Source organism: Herpailurus yagouaroundi, unplaced genomic scaffold, assembly GCF_014898765.1.
Source record: "Herpailurus yagouaroundi ecotype Mexico unplaced genomic scaffold, PumYag 100, whole genome shotgun sequence".
NCBI classification, from domain to species: Eukaryota; Metazoa; Chordata; class Mammalia; order Carnivora; family Felidae; genus Herpailurus; species Herpailurus yagouaroundi.
In genome coordinates, this window is record NW_024412391.1 from 55,281,029 (window position 1) to 55,301,257 (window position 20,229).

General features: G+C 37.8%; 1 protein-coding gene and 1 non-coding gene across 10 annotated transcripts in view; both read left to right on the forward strand.

Annotated features, from left to right (window-relative positions):
• The first annotated feature begins 537 nt into the window (after window positions 1-537).
• The window catches only part of DGKB (diacylglycerol kinase beta), a 750,184-nt gene continuing 730,492 nt past the window's right edge, over window positions 538-20,229 (forward strand). For 2 of the 9 annotated variants that reach the window (XM_040472539.1, XM_040472542.1), the window contains exon 1: window positions 538-866. The gene's annotated coding sequence lies outside the window, so the exon portion shown is untranslated. Of the gene's footprint in view, window positions 867-1,262; window positions 1,400-20,229 lie in introns of those variants that run through there. The other 7 variants (XM_040472535.1, XM_040472541.1, XM_040472540.1 and 4 more) reach the window with 6 other exon arrangements.
• Window positions 11,446-11,572, forward strand: LOC121029007 (small nucleolar RNA SNORA57). Its single transcript, XR_005789532.1, has one exon. It is a non-coding gene; the product is annotated as a small nucleolar RNA SNORA57 (small nucleolar RNA).

A 20,229-nucleotide genomic window follows, 5' to 3' on the forward strand; every position in this document is an offset into this window, starting at 1 on the left:
GGTTTTCATCAGAATTTCTAGCTGACAGAAATAGTAATGCATTGAAATCACAGTGGATACTATGTACAGAAGACAGAGCCACCAAGGGATGTGTGTATATCAAGGTAGCCTGCACTTAAGGTAAACACGCTCCTTAATTGATTTTGCCCACATTTTATAAGATAGAGATGATTTGTACACAGGCTTACATTTGTTTTACTCCAACGCATTATTTTACACACATGACTCAAAATTATCCTTTTACCTGTGACCTGACCGATTACATACACAGTTTCCCTTCTAATATTCACCTGCTTTTCCCCTTGCCTTCCTAGTTTGTCGTCATCCATCCTCCAGTCACCTGCTCCCAGGCTGGAATGCAGAAATAGAGTGTGTGCAGCTGTTAGAATCGCTAGAAGTGGGTTAGCAAGTGGTTGATGAACAATGACCCATCAAGGACTGTAGTTAGCAGAAGGGTGATGGGGAGACAGGTATCAAGTTTCCTGTTGAAGGGGAAATGTATCCTGAATGGTAGTAATTGCGGTGAATCAAGCCTAATGTCTCAGCCGCAGCCACTCATACCTGCACAGTCTCCACCCTCCTCTTATAACTGGTCCAGCAGTTAAATAGCTATAAAGCACTGTCTCTTTCTGTCTCATTCTCCCTGAGCTCCAACAGCAATAGTAGCAACAGCAGCTGTGGAAGCGGCAGCTAGAGATAGGCAGGGCTGTTGCTCGCTGCCGCGCAGATTGCCTCCTCCTTACCACACACGCGCGCGCACACACACACAGACACACACGCACTGCACGGATTCCCAACATCACCGCGTCTTGATAGAAATGAAGGACTCAGAGAGATGAAACAAGAGCATGAGTCATGGACAACAGGTATTTCAAGCTCTGACAAATCCCGTTTCCCTCGCATGCCCCTTGGTATGGCTACCAAAATAACCGTTGGCGATGCCGGGCTTAACCGGGAGCCTGGAGGTGGCCGCGCATGGGAGGGGAAGCGGGAGTGCGAGGTGGGGAAGCGGGATGCCAAAGATGACTTTCAGGCTCCGGAAAGCCACATCGTTCAGCCTCCGCTGTTTGGGAGTTGCAAATTGTCAGGGACTGGTGGGCTGCAGGCCGCCTGTGTGTTGTGGACTGGGAGTCGATGTCCATCTCTCCGACACTAGTTAGAATGGGCCGCGCGTTGTGCAAGGGGGTGGAAGTGGAGGGGAGGAGAGGCTGCGAGCGGAGTTCTTGAAGCTCCACTCCTCTGGGGGAAGCCGAGCCGAGAGGCAGCCTTCTTCCCGAGCGGAGAGCGTGCGAGCTGGAAGCGATCCCGAGGGCTGGCCGGTCCAGGCGCAGGTCCTCTCCGGAAAAGCAGTTGCCCTCGCTTGGGAGATGCGCCCAGCCTTCGCCTGCATCACACTGCAGTAAGTTAAACTCGACACGGTTGGCAGTTTGAGTGGCTTCTGGGTTTGTGCTGCGGGGGGAAGGGAAGCTGAGAAGAAATGGCGAGGAAAGTTAGAAAAGCATAGCTCTGATTCTCCTTGAGATGTTAAATCCGTTGGTCTCTCCGACTCCCGTCCTAGTTACGCTATAGTTGGTGTACTTGCTCGGCTATTTGCTGAAGGCTGTGGCTTTTTGGCGAGGTATGCATAAAGCGCTCAGTCCTTTGGGATTTTAGGCAACAAAACTGGTAAATGCGTCCTACATTTCGTTACCAGCGCGTGCTCCCGAAAGTTACCAATGGATGGCAGTTTGCCTTTGCAAAAGAAAATTCGTGAAGAGGCCAACTTGCACTTACAAATGCTCAGCTAATTGCTACAAATTTATTCCAGGCTCCTTCCTAATCTGCAAAATAAAGAAGCAATCCAGCAAACAAAATGAAGGGAAGGTCTTTGATTTACTTGGTTGAGTTAAAATGTGAAGTAGGGCTCTAGATAACTGCCAGGCAACAACAGCCTAGGCGACTCTGATGATACGATAAACATGCAAATACTCTTGAGTGGATGGAAGTGCTGGATTCCCCCAGTTTCTTACTCCTGCAATCAGCACCTCCACTTGCTAAGCAGTCCGTTCCTTGTGATTTCAAAGTGGTGGTTTTTACACAGATGGCTTTATACTCAGAACCAAGCAGCATTGTGGTCCCTGGCAAAATAAAATGAAGGCGAAAAAACTTTCACAAAAGTACTTCAACTGGTTGCTCAAATTACAGATAACAAACTCTTAAAAGGAGGTAAAAACAGGTCAGTGACACAGCCAGCCCATTGTAAAGCAAATGACCAAATGAATGTGAATTCAGGCAGAATACTAAAGGTCTTTTTTAGAGAGAAGCCAGGAATAATTAATCTGGAAATGTTGGTGTATTTCTAACCAGTCCCTCTTTTACACTCACCAGAATTTTATAATGAAGAAAAAAAGAAGAAACAACATGTTTCACAAAAAACTATTAGACTTAGTTACAGAATCACTGGAAAAAAATTATTCTATTACTATAGTTTTCTCCAAGAAAGATTAATGAAAAAACAGAGGTTACCCAAAACGGAATCCAGGATTTTAAGCTGGATTGTCTCATGTGCTGTCATAAATTCTTTAGGATAAAGAGGTGTCAAAACTTACGAAACAACTATTGTGAAATGCAAAATAATTCTAAAAGTCTCCATCATTAGAAAGGAGAAACTAAGGATCACTCTTATCCAGTTATTTCAGTTTTTAATTGTGTTAAACTCCTCAAATCCACCTAATCTTCATTATCTTTTTTAAGAAATAAAACATATCCTGAATGTAATTTGATTTACTTCACCTACTCATCCTAAGGATCTCCATATAATGTTCTTGTCATTATCGAAATACCCAGTTAGTTACAGGTAACCTGTTCCATATACACATATTTCTTGGTGCAAAACTCTACATATGATTTTGTAAATCACTGAGTAAAATATCATCCAGAGGACATATTGTGATAGTGCATGCATGAGGGTGGTTACAAATTTTAGACAGCAACAAAAAGGAAAAGGAAGCATCTATACAAAGACTCAAAGAATATGGTTGGAGCCAGTTTGTAAGCAACTCTAGAATAGATCGTTACCTGTATCTCAAGTATTGGCTAAAGACCAGAAAAATCAGGCTGAGAGCCTGAATGGAATCACTAGGAGTTGTAGTTGAATAGGGATTTGTGAGACTATATTTAAAGATAGAAACGTAGGTGGGTGGAGTTGAGTTTGGGGAATACATTTGCTTCATATTTTGGTTGTCCTCATGATAAACCTCAGGTTACACCTCATGGTATGTCCGAGGTGAAGATTTTCAAAACTGTTTTTGAAATCAATTATTTTAAGGTTTAAACCATTAGTAAGTTTTGCTGGGAAAAGCATCTGAACTAAGCATGTACCCTATGACTCATGCTTTCCTTGAACACTATTGGAAGAAGGAAGAGTTGTAGCCAGACAAGCCAAAGATAACTGCTGGTCCCCGCTAATAATGACTATGATGTTGATGTATAGGCTTGAAATGACATTAAGAATATCCTTTCCTGGATGCTTCTCCCCCTGGCTGGCCTCAGGAACAGAACTTTACTTATGCATGCATCATACTGTTGTAATATTATCTTAAGGGTAATACTTCTAGCCTAGGAGCATCTGCCTGGAGGAAGATCTAGGCAAGAATTTAAAGAAGGCCCTTCCTGTTGCTCCTTTCCCATTCATGACATTTTCTCTCTCTTTTAAAAAGCCAACACAAAAATCAGACCTCAAGTAAGAATCTTATGGCTTTGTTCACCTTTAGGTATTGATTGTGAAATAGATTCAAGCTCTTAATAGTTCTTTCATTTATGGGATAACAGCTACATTTTCTCCCATTTATCAGAAACTTAATCTCAGAGTAAATAAGCAAATTGCCTAAAGCAGTATATTCAGTAACTGGTGGGCTAGGATTAATCACTTTGCCACTTTGTTTTATTTAAATGGTACTCTACCATATCCTAGTGGAATGAGCTTGTTGTTCTATCGTTGAAGAATGTTGAGAGTGCTTGAGAAATCATCAGGAGAGAACTCCCTCCTGTACCGATAACCAAGATTGGATCCACTCAATTTAGAATCTGAATTGACCCCAAATCCAAACTTAGCAGAATCAATGATTCCAAGTGAAGTGTCCTACTATGGTTTCATGAACCATGGGAATGAAGCTGGAAATATCTTTTCCAGGAAGGAAAATGATGGAGTTAATTAGGAGGGAAAGAAGTTGGAAAGCCCCAAAACCAAGAGGGATAAAAGGAAACTAAGGGGAGATTGGCTTATCATGGTGGGAGACTGGTATGAGAACATGTCCAGAGACTGTGTCCTGAGGGATGTTAAAAAACAAACTCTTTGGATGGTATGTGGGGTAGATAGATAAAGCACAGATTTAAAACAATTCTTTAAGTATTTATAAGGTCTGATTATAAAAATTAGATTAGGTTTGTCTTCAGATAATGTCCTTTACACATTTTTTAAAGAGTAAAAGTGATGATTCAAAGGAAAGTGGGGGAGAAAGGCCTGCTGATGACTGAAGAGGTAAAACAGTGGTGTGGAAATCTCACTGGTTTTTGCATAAGCACTTTCTGAAAATTTGCCAGGAAATGAAAGGCCATCTTTAACTGGTGAGGATAAAAAGAAAATGGTTCTTTTAGGTAAAATCTGAAGTGTTAAGGAGAATAACGTGATTACTGTCGCTTGTCTTCTTAACACAGAAGACAAACACTAACAAGGAAAGAAATGAAAATGTTGTGGGCATAATGCCAAACAATATTTTAAGATTGGTCTTTCTCAGCATGCTAAATTTAAACAGCTGAAATTCTTTTTTAAGTATTATCTGAGTCAACAATTTGAAATGAAGGATTTGCCTTTTAACAGAGAATCTGTATTGCATTGGAAGTTTGAAACAGTGTCCTTGAGTCAGTTACTTCTAATTGGCAATTGGCCAATCACTACAGATCAAGGAGCACCAAAAATAATACCTTCAAAATGAGAGTAAAAATACATATGCTGCAAAAGGAAAGTTGATGAACTTTGATGGAGCTTTGCAAATACATTTACATTATTAGCCCTGATTCTTTGTTTTGTATCTTGTCACTTGTGACACTGCAAATCAAGGTTAGAAATAGAGTTCCTGTCAAGAGTTGATTTTTGGATGTGGTGCTTTGGCTCTTCTCCCCTTATGGTTTAAAAATAATGACAGGAACACTTACTGAGTGCTTACTACATACCATTTGCTTCTATGAACATCTTGCACATTTAATCTTGACAGTGTTACTCTTGTAGGATAATCCCATTATCGTCTGCATTCCCATTTTATAAAAGAGCACAGTGAGGCACAATAGGGTTAAGTGACTTACCCACAGTTAGAAATTAATAGTTACAGAGCTGGTGTATGAACGGGAAGTCTTGTTCTACAGCCTTTGCCTTTAACCCAAAGGCTACAAGTCTACTCTTAACTCTTACTGGCTTTTTATAACCCTTTACAGTTCATGCTATTTGTTTACCTCTTTCATCTCTGCTTACACCTGTCTCTGTCTGTAATTTCTTTCTTGACACGCAGATCCTTCTGTCCTTATTCCATTAGTGTTTTACCTTAGGATACATCTTTAAGCTTCTGCTGTAGCATCATGACCTTTCAGGATTCTATTTGGATTCCACCACTGGCCTAACTGTCCTTTTCTGTTGTTCCACTGAAACTTGTGCTTACCTTTATTATTGGATATGCCACTGAGGGTTGAAATAATCTATTTTCTAAATTGAGGAAGGAAATTAAGCTTTATTTATCTTTGGAACATTAGTGCTGAGTGTTATGTCTAATACAAAAGTAAAAATCAAAAACCATTGAATTCAAAGCTCTAATTCAATTCCCTGAAGGGATAGGTAGTTCCAATTCCAGTCTTTATCCCTGCAAAGTCTAGAAAATAATGTTTCAAATGCAAGTTACCACCTCTGAGCCAGATAGTATATTTTAATTAGTTGAACTCGTAATTAGTATGAAATTACTCAAAAGATATTTGCCACCCTCTGTGGTATTATATATTTAGAATATAGGAGACAATATTTTGGAAGGTGACAGATGGCATATTCCAAATTGCAATATTGAAATTTACAATGATAACTAATTTCTGGTACTAATGTATCTGGGGGTGGGGGGTATTAGAATAAATGGTTCAGCAAATTGTTTTGCCGATAGAATGAAGTTGTGAGACGGCTCTTTTAAAAAATTGTTTCTTGAACTCATTTTCTTTGAGGAAAAGTCCTGAGAAGATTTTGATTTAGTCATAGCTGATAAATATTGAGTCATATCTGTGAGCAGATGTTAGAACCTTGACTATCACTAGAGAAAAATGAAAAAAAAAAAAAAAAAGATAGTAGTGGGAAAATCAGTCCCCACTCTCCCTCCCCCAAAGAAGTATTTTCAGTTTATGGGATAAGTTGGATTTTACTTATTAATGATTTGTAAATTTCTATCATTAAGTATTTTAAAAAAAAAATTTTTTTTCAACATTTTTTATTTATTTTTGGGACAGAGAGAGACAGAGCATGAACGGGGGAGGGGCAGAGAGAGAGGGAGACACAGAATCGGAAACAGGCTCCAGGCTCCGAGCCATCAGCCCAGAGCCTGACGTGGGGCTCGAACTCACTAACCGCGAGATCGTGACCTGGCTGAAGTCGGACGCTTAACCGACTGCGCCACCCAGGCGCCCCTCTATCATTAAGTATTAAAACAACATAATGATGTGAACTGAATGGACATTGCCTAGGGCTGTCCAAATATGGCATTTTCATTAAAAATATCATCTTAGGTCAAATAATTCTATTTTACTCTCCAAACCACACAAATCAGTTGTCAAATAAGAGTTATAACCAGAAGAACAGATGTGATGAGATGTGTGGTAGGTATTTAAGATCCCTTTGGAGTTTCATCAACAAAGTTATCTCAGGATGAGATTACCTCAGTGAAATAGCTAGACTTTCCTTTATATTTGTTTTTTCTTTACAGAGTTTTGACTTATATCATATTTTGATTATTCATGATGATGGAATTGTGGTTTAAGGTGTGGGGAAATCGACTCCATGTAAAATTTCTCGGTATGCAAAGATGCCCATTTGAATTTCATTATTTCCTTCTTAGGCACTGTGATACAGGGGTTAACACTCTTTGCATTCAAATTGCATGGCCTCAAATCTTTACTATGTGGATGACCTTGAGCAAGTAACTTAAAATCTCTGGTTTAGATTTCTCTTTGTAAAATAGGGGTAATGAAAATGATATCCACTTGATTGAATTGAATTATTGAATTAATCCTGTGTGTAAGAGGCTTAGAACAGAAGGAACATAATAAGTACTCAAAAATATTAGCTATTTGTTACTTCCTATTTACTTAGGATGTTGTCTCAGGTAAAAAGTAAAGTACTAATAGCAAAGAAAATGTTCTAAATAAAATGTAAATCTAAAAACTGTTTCCATTTTAGTTTTATATTAATAAAATATTTATGAAACTCATAAAATCTATTAAACGTTATAATAAACAGCCTCTCATTAGGGTCATCTTTACTTAGTATTTTGCCCAAAAGGTTTTTATTGAATTACAGAAAAAAAAAATGGCAACTGGTCACAAAGATAAATTAGATAGCACATGTAAATACTGCCAAGAGAGTGGCGGGCACACAATCAAACCCTAGAAATTTGAATTCTTAGGGTGCTTGGGTGGCTCAGTTGGTTGGGCGGCTGACTCTGGGTTTTGACTCAGGTCAGGATCTCATAGTTCCTGGGTTTGAATCCCACATTGATCTTCATGCTGATGTTATGGAGCATGTTTGGGATTCTTTCTCTCCCCTTTCTCTACCCCTCCCTAGCTCAAGTTCATATTCTCTCTCAAAGGAAGAAACTTTAAAAAATTTAAAAACAAAGAAATTGTAGTTCTCTTCCCTTTAGCTAGAACCATGATGAGAGGCCTTTCACTTTTCTTCCTCCACCATTCTTAAAAGGCAGTCACAGCTATCATCCATTTAATATGCAAACCGATGCTCTCTTTTCATCCTTACCAACTATTCTATTTGTGCCTATGCAGACGGGGAAAATTTCCTCTTGTGTGAGCAAATCTATTATTACATAAATGGACTCCTTTTGAATTATATGAACTGGAAAGGAGGAAGAAATAGAGGTGCTATGGAAGAGCGTTACAGGATCCTTGACCTGAAAACAGAACTTCAAACACATAAGATGAGTTTGTATTTTATTCAGCAACTTGTTTTGCTGAGACAGAGAATGTGAGGAAATGTTTTTTCCTGGGCTTTTGACCAAGGAATCCCTTCACTGGTTCCTTCATGAGAAGAAAGAAAGACTGGGGAATTCTCGCTTGCCTGCCTTTCATAACATTGTATTTTAGGGATTGTAAATAACACACAGCTACCTCTGGGAAATTTTAAGGTTCATATAAATAAACACTGTTACTAAAGCTATTACCTTAAGAAACAGAACTACTAACAACAGGATCCTGTGTTTTATTGTATTTCATACTTTTTTTTAAGTTTATTCTTTTATTTATTTTGAGAAAGAGAGAGAGCACATGAGCAGGGGGAGGGCAGGGAATGAGGAGAGAGAGAGAGAGAGAGAGAGAGAGAGAGAATCCCAAGCAGGCTCTGCACAATCAGTGCAGAGCCTGACACGGGGTTTGAACAAACAAATTGTGAGATCATGACCTGAGCTGAAATCAACAGTTGGACATTTCACTAACTGAACCACCCAGGTGCCCTTATTTTATTTCATTCTTTAGTCATTGATGGGCTACTCTGTCAAGCAATATGCCAGCCTCAGGGAAGGAAGAATAAAATAAGGGACAAGTTCCTACAGTACTGAAGGTACTACAGTGAAAGAGAAAGACACAAGCCAATATAATAAACAAGGAAGCAAATACATGATTTATTGTTATTGTTTTATTAAGTGCTATGAAAGAAAGAGTTGAAATAGAGAAGAACAGAGGTCCACTTTACTGAGGAACAAACTGGTTTCAAGATTTATAAGAACCATTTCCACAAATCTCCCCCCATTATCATTTTTGTCATGATAGAACAAGTTTCTGGTGTTGACAGTGATGAGAGGAGGGTTATGCACGTGAAGTAATCCTAAAACTAAGACTGATGAACTCATGGTGAATCAGAATTTTAGAATTATTGAGCAAAACATTTTCATTCAGTCAGAAACATGACTCCCACATTGCTTTTCCCTTTCCCTTTATATTACAGGATTTTTCAGCTTGTGGCAGCTTTTAAGGATTAGAAAAACGTGAGTCCTTAATGTTGCTTAGTAACTTGTATTGCCTGTCATTTTGGGCTGCACATAAACAACTTGTAACTTCCCCACACTTGTCCCAAATTACTAGAATCGAGAAAGAGCACACAAGCTGATGAGTCACTTTGCTATCCTGTTGTTCTTAATAAGAGTTCTGGTTACCAAGATGGGTGCTTTATCGTTACATAATCTTATTTGCCACCCCATATGTCAGAACTTTCTATTTGGCAAATAGAGTTTCCTTCCCTGTCACACACTGAAAACAGTATAGCATAAAAACCATTCACGGTGGTACTATTGTTGTGTTTGGGTTCCTGGTTTTCAATGTACTGTAAACTCTATCAGAAAACATACTGTGAAGGTGAAGTGGTACAGGGTTTTCACCTTCATGTGGAAATTACATTTTGGAGCCATGGATGCTTCTGTCATTTAAGTTACTTGCGTAACTGCTTGCTGGTATGTTTAGTATTCAGGTAACTATATTATCTTGGTAAGAACACTTTCAAAGCAAAGCAAAAGAAAACAATGATTTCACTGTGGCTATAATATTGCTATTCTTTATGGTTGGACAGTGTTTTTTAATTCTTAAAATTAAATTCTTTTATAAATTCTTTTATAAAAAAGAAAACAACAAGGTTCTGTTAGATTTGGTGTATATATCAGTAGTATGGGAGTACTATACTGATCAAAATTTCTTCTCCACTATGAACTGTCAAAGCTGTATCAAAGAATTAGCCCTTACCTTTGGGGAGAATCCTAGATAAAGAGAATGTGCATAATTTCTGTTTTTTTAACATCTGTTTTGCTGATCCTAATAAGTTAAAATCCAAATCCAAACTATGTTAAGACAAAAGGGAAAATTGTTTGGGGAATGCTAGTGTGTGTGTTAAAAGAAGAAAAGGGCAAGAAAGCTTTCCTTATCCAAACATTAAACAAAATTAAATAGTTTTCTATTTTAAGGACTTCTTATAGTTTGTCAGATGCAAGTGTGTGTTGGAATCTCTAGAAGTGGGATTTAGTACAAATTTCCCCGACTTTATTTAATCCCAGAATCCTTTCTTTTGGGAATATCTATTAATATCTCTTTGAAAACCCCAGAGAACAATTTATTGGTCTATTGGCACTCATTTGTTCATATAAATTTTTTTGAGCATCTCTCATACATCAGAGTAGAAAGTTCTGAGAAGAAATTTATGAATAGAACCTGGTCCTGTCATTAAGTGGCTCCTAATTTGGGGCTTAGAGGAAGACACATGAATATAGAAATTATAACACCATGGATTCTGGGCAATGATAGAAGATAGATGGGCGGGAAGTACATAGTAGGCTATAGTATAGGTAGATGAGAGTATATAGTAGATGAGAGTAAGATAATAAGTAATTCATTGTAGATAACTTAGAATTTGAGTTGGATCTTGAGAAAAAGTAGTTTTTTCAAAACAAGGACAAAAAAACAAAACACAAAGTTATGTCTAGAGATTGTTATTCCTTTGCTCTGATGTGGAAACCAGTACTCTTTTCACTCATCCAAGCATAACTCCTGAGTGAATAGTGGCTACATAAATTAAGAGATACAAGCAGCAAACTGGGAAAAAGATATATAAATTTGGTAATACAGATAGTACTTGATTCCTTTGAAGTAGATAAGAATCCCTGGGAAAAGAATGTAGAGTGATAAAAAGATAATTGTAGGTTTCTTGGTCAATTTTTAGAGTATATTGGAATACACAGGATATACAGAGTGAAAATGAATTGTCACACAGGAGAAAACCAATAGCAGGAATCTATGGTATTCCAAAGACTAGGGGAAAATATCCTATAAGAAAGACGGAATAATTATTCCTGTAGATGTTGCTGGGAGGTTGAGATGAGGAATGAAAAATATCCATTGGATTTGAACACTGGGAGATCATCGGTGATTTTAGCTAAAGATGTGTTGCCATGGTGATTGGGGTGAAACCCAGGTGAAAATGTGTTAAAGAGTGAGTAGGAGCCCAGGAAATGGAGATGGAGTGACTCATTCAAAAAGTTTGTCTGTGAAGATTTGAAAAAAAGAACTGTTTTTGCACAATAATGGAAATTTGAAGAAGCTTTTCTAAGATAGGAGTTTTTGAGCATATTTAAATATCTATGAAAAGTCCCAGTGATCAAAAATATAAAAGTGTACTCTCCTGTTCTTGGTGGGGGTCAAGTGGGTGGTCCCCACCCCTGAAATGTATTGAGGCAGAGGAAAAGGGCTCCAACCCTTTCTGTACTATGTGTTTCAGTCCACCAGTTCAAGTGCCACAACATGGGTTCCAAAAACAAATACAAAACAAAATTTAGAAAAGTAAAGCAATGTTTGATGGGTACCTAAAAATGTGAAATTGAATAGGTTTTAAGACATGGAGTATGAGTTGACTTTGACTAGCAGTTAACACCTTCTATAGAGAAAGAGGGAAGGAGGGAGAGAAAGGAACAATCTGAATAGGTATATAGGCTTTGTAGTGTTAAATTGAGGATATTTTTGGAATTTAAACTTTCTTGATAGAAATCTGAACAAAGTGAAGAAAGTTTGAAGTTTTTGAACAAGGTTGGAGGAGTTACTGACCGAGACATTTGCTAGGATCTGGGTGATATTGGAGGAAGGGGCATTTGAGTAGGTGGTCCTGACCTTACAATGATGGCATTTTATGTCAGTATGTGATTCTTCTCAACAGCTGGGAAGTGTGATGTTAAGAAATATAGAGCTCATCCAAGATGTGTTGTTTTATTTCATTTTGTCTTTTATATTGTCATCGCCTACTCTCTCAGTATCATCTATCATCTTCTTTAGTACTTCAGATTTAGAAATTTGGATCACAATTTTCCTTTTTCTTACCTCCTGTTAGCATTATGATTGATTTTTTTTTAATTTTTTTAAGTTTATTTATTTATTTTGAGAGAGAGAGAGAGAGAGAGAGCGCAAGCATGCACCCGCTGGGGAGGGGCTGAGAGTAGAGACAGAATCCCAAGCAGGCTCTACGCCATCAACACAGAGCCTGGTGCGGGACTTGAAACCACACACTGTAAGATCATGACCTGAGCTGAGATCAAGAGTTAGATGCTTAACCAACTGCACCACCCAGGCACCCTGCATTATGATTGATTAAATTATATGGGTTGACAAGTCAATTAATAGCCTGTAGAAATTTTTAACCAAATTACCTTCATTGGTATTCTGCTCCCTTCCACGTTAACCATTGACCAATGACTCTATTCTGAAATCTTGATATTATCTGGAACTTTTCATCTTTAAAATCATCAATCACAGAGCAGTAATCTTCTTGTTCTGTCCACCTTCCAGCAATCTCCAGCACCTTGACACACCTTGTTTTCTTCATGACTGTTTTCTTACTCACTTCTCCTTACCATGCAGCCAAGACCTAGTATACAACTTAAAGAATTCCTTTGCCCAAATCTTTTCTTTGTACTCTTTTCCTTCCACTTCACATCTGGCAAAATCCTTGCCCTTTCTCAATTGAGCAGTTTCACTTTGCTTTTTCACTTGGGGTATTGAATGCTATCAGAAATCACAAAACTGTGAAAACTGGTGTCATAATAAATTTGTGATCTCCCATCTCGGTCTGACCCCAGTAATACTTCTAAGTGCCCATGTTTTATTTACCTTTCCATTCTCTGCAACAGATATGTACTTGGTAATTCCTTAAAAAAAGACTTACATGTTATTACCCTCTTCCTCTTTGTGCTGTTTACTTTTATTTTTGGTATTGATATTTAAACATTTTTTAAAATTTTAGATTTTAATTAAAAATTATCAATTTCCATAAATAAATCAACCTTCCTCCCCACTGTCTCCACCAACCCCCTGTACCCTAGCTTTTAGATAGTTTCATAATTTGTCCCCTCTTTATCCTTGCAAGAATATATATTGCCACAGTATTCTCTTCCAATCCAATGTTTCTTTGACATTAAGCTGCTTAAAATATCCTTTCTGTCAGTGCTCCTTTCCTACCTTACTTGCACTCTCATTGTGTCTCTCATTCTTTGTCTGTGATTACAACAGTAGCTGGTACAAAACAGGTACCAAAAAAACCAAAAAACAAAACAAAAACAGAGTAACACTGAATAAATAAGTGAATTTTGAAAATGCCTCCTTTTTGATTGAGGGTGATGGATTGTCTCATAAAGCATTTCCCTCAGTCAACAATGTTTTTATCTTTCAGTTTACTCTGTTAGAAGGCTAAGCGACCATCTCTGTTCTCTGAAATATACTGTCCATTTTTCCGTAAAGTTTTTTTTTTTTTTATTCTAATCAAGTGCTTGTCTTCTATCACGTTTTCCCCTTGGTAAGTAGTAGTAATAAATACATTTGCTTATTCTAGAAGTAATATTCAATCATGTTATTCTGTTTTGAGAGAATAAGATTATTCTTAATTTGACCAAATTCAGTAATTGGCACTTTATTTTACAATATTAACTGTTTATGTTAGGTTTAGGCACTTGTTTTATTTGTGACACATTTTGTGAATTGATTATCAGCATTTGTCAACCTGGATGAAGTGGAAGGTTCAGAGTTATTTTCAGTATCTGACAAGAATAAACACTGAGACTTTGAGGGCTTAATGGAAGTAAACAGTAGGCTAAGAGGTCACACATGTGGAAGGAATAGAAAATAATCTAGTCTACTTTCTCCACTGCTATGTAACTTTCTCAGAGTCCCATTTAAGTGATGATGTACCAATGACAACAGAAAGAAAATACTTTCCTCAGCCACATGAAATACTTACTTAAAAAAAGTGTGAATAAACACAGAAGATTTTTATCATGATTTCTGAGTGTAATTCATGAGAGGGTGGTCACTTGCTCAGTTTCTTGCTTTCCCATAGCCCTCTCTTCCCTCCATTCTTTCCACAGAATCAAATATCAACTAATAAAATGAATGAAGGCATTTTTAGGAGAGAAAACATGATTTACATCAAACCTTACTCTAAAAGTGAATTTATCCACAGCAGTATGCTAGTCTACTTTACAAGTGTGTGTTTTTCACTTACGTGTAGCTCTAGAAATTATAGAATAGGTTGGCCTTGGAATAGCTTTTGGATTTCTAATACAGTATTTATTTTCTATATAGTTTTAAGCAACATAAATAAGGTTAGCTGTGACCTAAAAAAAATAAAATAGTCATTTTTCTTAGAACACAGTATGGTATGTGCCCTAATTAATTTTATTTGTGGTATAGTAAAAAGTATAACTTCAGAAGGAAATGAAAACTGTGTGAAAAGAGATGACTTTGAGGCAGGGACACTCTATTAGAGCTTATGATTGGGGAAATCCTGATAAGCTGATATATTGTAACACTTTATATGTTTGATTTTTCCCTCTTTTTTATTTATTCTAGACATTATAAAAGAGGTTAATGTACTGGTGTATGATATTTTTTCCAGGCCAAACAGGAAAAAAATTGAAAATTTAATTTTAATTTGCAGAAATGACTTTGATAGGTCTGGTTTGAAGAAATTGGAAGTCAACTTTCCCTTTGCGTTATGTTGTCCACATTCCATTCATTCCACACTTTTTGTTTTTGTAGATTGGAGGTGGAATTTTATGTTCTTATTTCAGGACTCTTTTCTTTGTACTTCCTGCTTGAGTGTCAAGAGACTAAGTACAAAGGATTCATTGATACCTGTGAAGACTTTTTGTTTTTGTTTGTTTTCTATGATGAGCAAAACATTGGTGGCCTTTTGCTACCCAAAGCATGCTCATTTTCTCTTAGCTAATAGGAATTTCTGTTTCTTAAACTGAGTACTGATTTGTGAAATGAGCTTCCTCTCCCATCTACTTAGGGCATGGAGATTTTCTAACCAGGGCTTGTGGTAGGCCATAGCCAAGCCAGTTGCACTGAAAGTTTTGTTGGTTTGATGAAGCACAAGAAATAGAGCACAGAAGTATGTATACATCTGTGGTGCAGCAAGGCTCTCACTGAAGGGAAGAGGACTGGCCCTTTCATTGTTGCTGTGGTCCCCCAACCAGATGGTTATAAAAGGCCAAATTCCTACATCTTGTACTGTGCTAACTGGGAGGATTCCTCCCTCTGCATGGGATTCTGGTAGTATTGAACTTTGGCTTTGCCTTTGTGTGGAATAAAACAAAGCCTCAGGGAGCATCTACTGACTTACATTCTTAATCTTGTGTTTATTCTTTGCAAGGATTCTTTGCCAGTATAATTGTGAATCAAAGCAAAAGCTGAACGTAGTTGAGTCATGGCCCTAATTCTTGCCAATTCTAGAACCTGAACCAGCTTTTTTGTTCTTACCAGCTTAGAGTCAGTGGTGATAAAAATGGTTTTACTGGACTGGCTCATAGATTCATGGCCACTTCCTGCATAGTATCAACACTTCCTAGCTTCCACAGTTGGAGGGTGTTCCTCTTTATCCGTATATTACTTGCCAAGGTGCAATCTATGTAGTCTTATCAAATGTTTTAAAAATCATTAACTTAGAAAAATTCTAACAGGCCAGTAAATATTACAGTTACCAGCTCTTACTTGTTTTTCTTCCCAATTTCAATTTCTAAATAAAAGGGCTCAAACATTACCCTCATGTAGCTGTCCTTGAAACTTAACTTCATAGCAATGTTTTGTGTTCTAAGCAATGACCTACTCTTATAACTTTCAGATATATGGCTCCTTATTCACACAGAGGTAAAAATAAAAGGTCCAGTTCTTTTAGATTTAAGGTACCCCATGGGGAAGTAGCCTCTTTAAGGGTACACAGATAGGTATTGAATACCTAGTTGATATAATGGTGCAGAAAATTTCAACATTGGCATATGGAGTGAAGGGAACTCAGATGTTAAGAAGAGTATCTACTATATCATGTTTACCCTTAGGGCGTCTGTCTCTGTGCCTCCCGCTTATTCTGTAGCGAATTATACTTTGCTATCAATGTATACCTGTACTTAAATTGGCCTTTAAATTTATTAACAATTTCCTGGTTATCAAATGCATTTACTTTTTATCAGTTTTTTTGCTATCTTTAGCCTCTTTACAGAATTTGCCACCTTGGATAGCTTCACTCATTGTTGCAACTTTAGTCTTTGTCATTGGTAAGACTGCACTATTAGAATGTTACTTCTGTTTATTCAATGAGTTAAAAACTATTCAATGACTACCATTTACCAAGTACTTGGAAAACAATGCTAATAAAACACGTACGTAGTTTTTGTGCCTAGTGAATTTATAGTTTAGTGAGTGATTGATAATAATTTATTATTTGATTTGTAAATATATTTTGAGTACCTACCTGATGCCAGGTTCTGTTCTAGGCATTAGAAATGCAGTGTAAAAACAGTACATGGGCAAACACGTTTTCTTGGAAGAGATAGAAAGTAACAAGTACTTAATATCATTTTATATATAAGTGCCATGATGAGAAGTAAGTCCGGGCAAGAGGAAAGGAAGTGATAGAGAGTGGGTGCTATTTTTAATAATGTACTATTTTAGGGGCACCTGGGTGGCTCAGTCAGTTAAGCATCCAACTCTTGATTTCAGTCATGATCTCAAGGTCATGAGATCCAGCCCTGCACGGGGCATTAAGTTGGGCATAGAGCCTGCTTAAGATTCTCTCTCTCTCTCTCTCTCTCTCTCTGTCTTTCTCCTTCTGCCCCACCCTAGCTCTCTCTCTCTCTCTCTCTCAAAAAATAATGTACGATTTTAGATTTATTAAATATGTTCCATTCTTCCATGGACTTATTACATTCGAAATGCCTTTAAATTATCTAATAGGTGCTGTTAAATAGGCAGTTGGGTACACGAGCCTGAAATTCAAGAAGTTATTGGAGGGGCACCTGGATGGCTCAGTTTGTTGAGTGCCAGACTCTTGATTTCGGCTCAGGTCATGATCCCAGGGTTGTGGGATCTAGCACCACCTCAGACTCTACACTGAACATTGAGCTTGCTTAATGTTCTCTGTGTGTGTGAGTGTGTGTGTGTGTGTGTGTGTGTGTGTGTGTGTGTGTCTCCCCCTATGCTCTTCTCCCCTGCTTGTCGGAGACAAAAATGTGAGATTTGTGCATAGATCTAGGACCAGGAGTGATCATGTAGGGAATCAGAGTAGAGAGAGAGGAATATACAATGATGAGCCTTGGAGAAAGTAAGAAGGAGCAGCAGGAGAAAGCCAGGAGAATTTCTCTGGATGCTCAATAAATTTGCAGTAAGAAAGAGCTGTTGAAATATGTGGCTTGTTACTGAGAGGACAAGCAAGAGGACCAGGTAGGTTAGCCACAGAATTGGGAAAGTCAGTCTTTCTTGACCTTGAAAAGGGAAATTTCAGTTGAATGGTAGAGCACAAGTTAGACCAAAGCAGACTGAAGTGAAAATTGTTGGTTTGACATGGAGGGAAAACCAGTCAGATAACAATACCAATAAATTGGAAATTGCACCTGAAATGAATGGCCCAAATATAACAGTATCATTTGAGTTCATCAAGAGGGTTTGAAAGGCTTCATGAAGAAATGATTTTAAACTGAGGTCAGAAAGATGAGTTGGTATTAACTAGACAATAAGGCAAAAGTAAAAAAGCTTGTAAAAAGACTAATACCGCAAGGTAAACTTGAAGACTGGAAGTTCATACAGGTTGGCGTGGGTATGTATGAGTTTAATGATGTCATGAAACTGTTTTATCCTTTTTTCAAAAATTTTTCACTTTATTTACTTTTAAAGAGAGAGAAGGAAAGAGTTCACACACATGGCATGGGGTGTGGAGGGGCAGAGAGAGGGGGAGAGAGAAATTCCCAAGCATGCTCCATGCAGTCAGTACAGAGGCCAATGTGGGGCTAGATCTCATGAACTGTGAGATCATGACCTCAGCCAAGATCAAGAGTCAGACACTTAACTGACTCAGCTACCCAGGTGCCCCAAGACTGTTTTATCTTTAACCCTAGAGCATTGGGCATAATGATTAGAGGGAGATGGGGATATGTGGACAACATCATCTATCGTTTGATGAAGTTGCTCTAGCTGTACTGTGTATAGGGTATATAGGTAGGTCAGCAAGATGGAAGTTGGATAGCTCACGAACGGGCCATCTTAGTAATTAAGGTGAGTCAAAATTGTAGCTTGCATTACAGCAGTAAAGGTGTAAAAATGGAGAGAAAGAAATCTGAGTGATATTTATGAAGTGAAATTGGTAGTGCTTATAACAGTCTGGATAGGAGTGTATGAGGAAATGTAGAGAAGTCAAGCATGACCCTTAAACTTCTGGCATTCACAGTAGAGAGGCAGTATCTTGGCATTAATTAGGAGAGAATTAGAGCAGAACTCCATTGGTTTGCCATTATTTTTGTGGGCCTTAATGGATTTAGGTTATGCATGTTGGATTAGAGGGACTTGTGAGCCATTCTCACCTGCCTATTAGACTTTTCTATCTATATATCCCACTGAGTTCTCAAAAATATTAAAACTGAGTCCATCTTGATCCCTTCAAAATTTCTCTTTCCCATCAACCCAGACTCAATCATCTTGTAATGTTTTTCTTCCTAGTACCCTCTCAGTTTCCATGTCAGGAGACTCATGATCTTTCTTGACTGTTCTCTCGCGCATTTGCCCTTTTCCATTTTTACCCATACTATGCAATTTCAAACTCTTTAATTTCACTCCACTGTACTCTTAACCTGCTATGTGGTCTTTTTTTCCCCCAAATCATTCCTTGTCTGATACTTTTTTAAAAATTTTAAGTATCTATTTTCATATTTAAGATTCTGATTTTTCCCATGTCCCTACTTAAAATAATTCAGTGTCTTTCCTATTCCTTATAAATAAGCTGTAGATTGACTTTAGCTTGGAATTCAGGAAAAAAAAAAAAGAAATCTGTAGATTTTTCTTACCCCGACACACTGTGGAACTCAGTAATTAGAAACTGCCTGGTTTAAATCCTGAGTTTAGTACTTACTAGTTGTGTGGTTTTGGCTGAGTTAATCACAATTTTCTATTTTTCAAATGGGATTAAAAATAGACTCTCATTTACATGGTTGTTTTAAAGTCTAAATCCATTAAATTCTCTTAGCACAGTCCCTGGCACAAAGCTAGCACTCAATTAATGCCGTTTCTATTATTATTGTGTTAGCCTCCCACCAAGCCCCCTGTATGTATGCAGGCACATTTAACCACTTCGTGAGCATGCCTTTTATTTCTCTGATGTGCTGTTTTATACAACTTGCATTCTTCTGCCTAGAAGGCTTTCTCCTTCCTCTCTTGGCAGCCTTTCCCCACAACGCAATTTCTTCCTGTCTAAATTTGTTCATCTCTTCAAGTACCAGCCCTTTTCTATCCCCAGGAAACATTTCTGTCTTTCCCAGCTTGCCCTGTCCCTGGTTCTAGGTGCGGTTACCCAATATTTTTTTTTTTTTTTTTGTATTTTGACACCTATCTTACCAGCTCCTTGTATATAGTTAGGTATGTAGCTTTCTTATATCTTCTACAGGGTGGGCCTTGAGTATAGGGCCATTTTTAGGATGCTATTTGCCTAACGTCTATAGTTTTTGCAATATTAGTGAACAAAAGATTGCCAGTGTTGGTGGGCAGTTCCCTCATTTGCCTGTGAATATTCTTTTGTTTTCCTTCCCATGTAGACTGATTTTGGCTCTACTCCTCATCAAGAAACATCAAGTTACCTGTCCCAGATCTTTTCCTTAAAGACAAGACCTTTCAAGTCAGCAATCCACTAAATCCGTCAGGGCTAATGTGTTTTCAGTGCTCTCAGGAACTCTAAGTGCATTTAACCAAGCTCTTCTGGCAACATTGGCCCTGTTTTTATGTTCCAAGTCGTTAGTTTTGTTTTGTTTTGTTTTGTTTTGTTTTGTTTTGTTTTTCTCAGTTACACATAATTTGAAGGAAGCAGTTTTAGGAGAGGTAACTGAGCACCAGCTTAATAGTGTTTTACTCAGAGATCTCTAATAATGGGCTTCTTGAAAA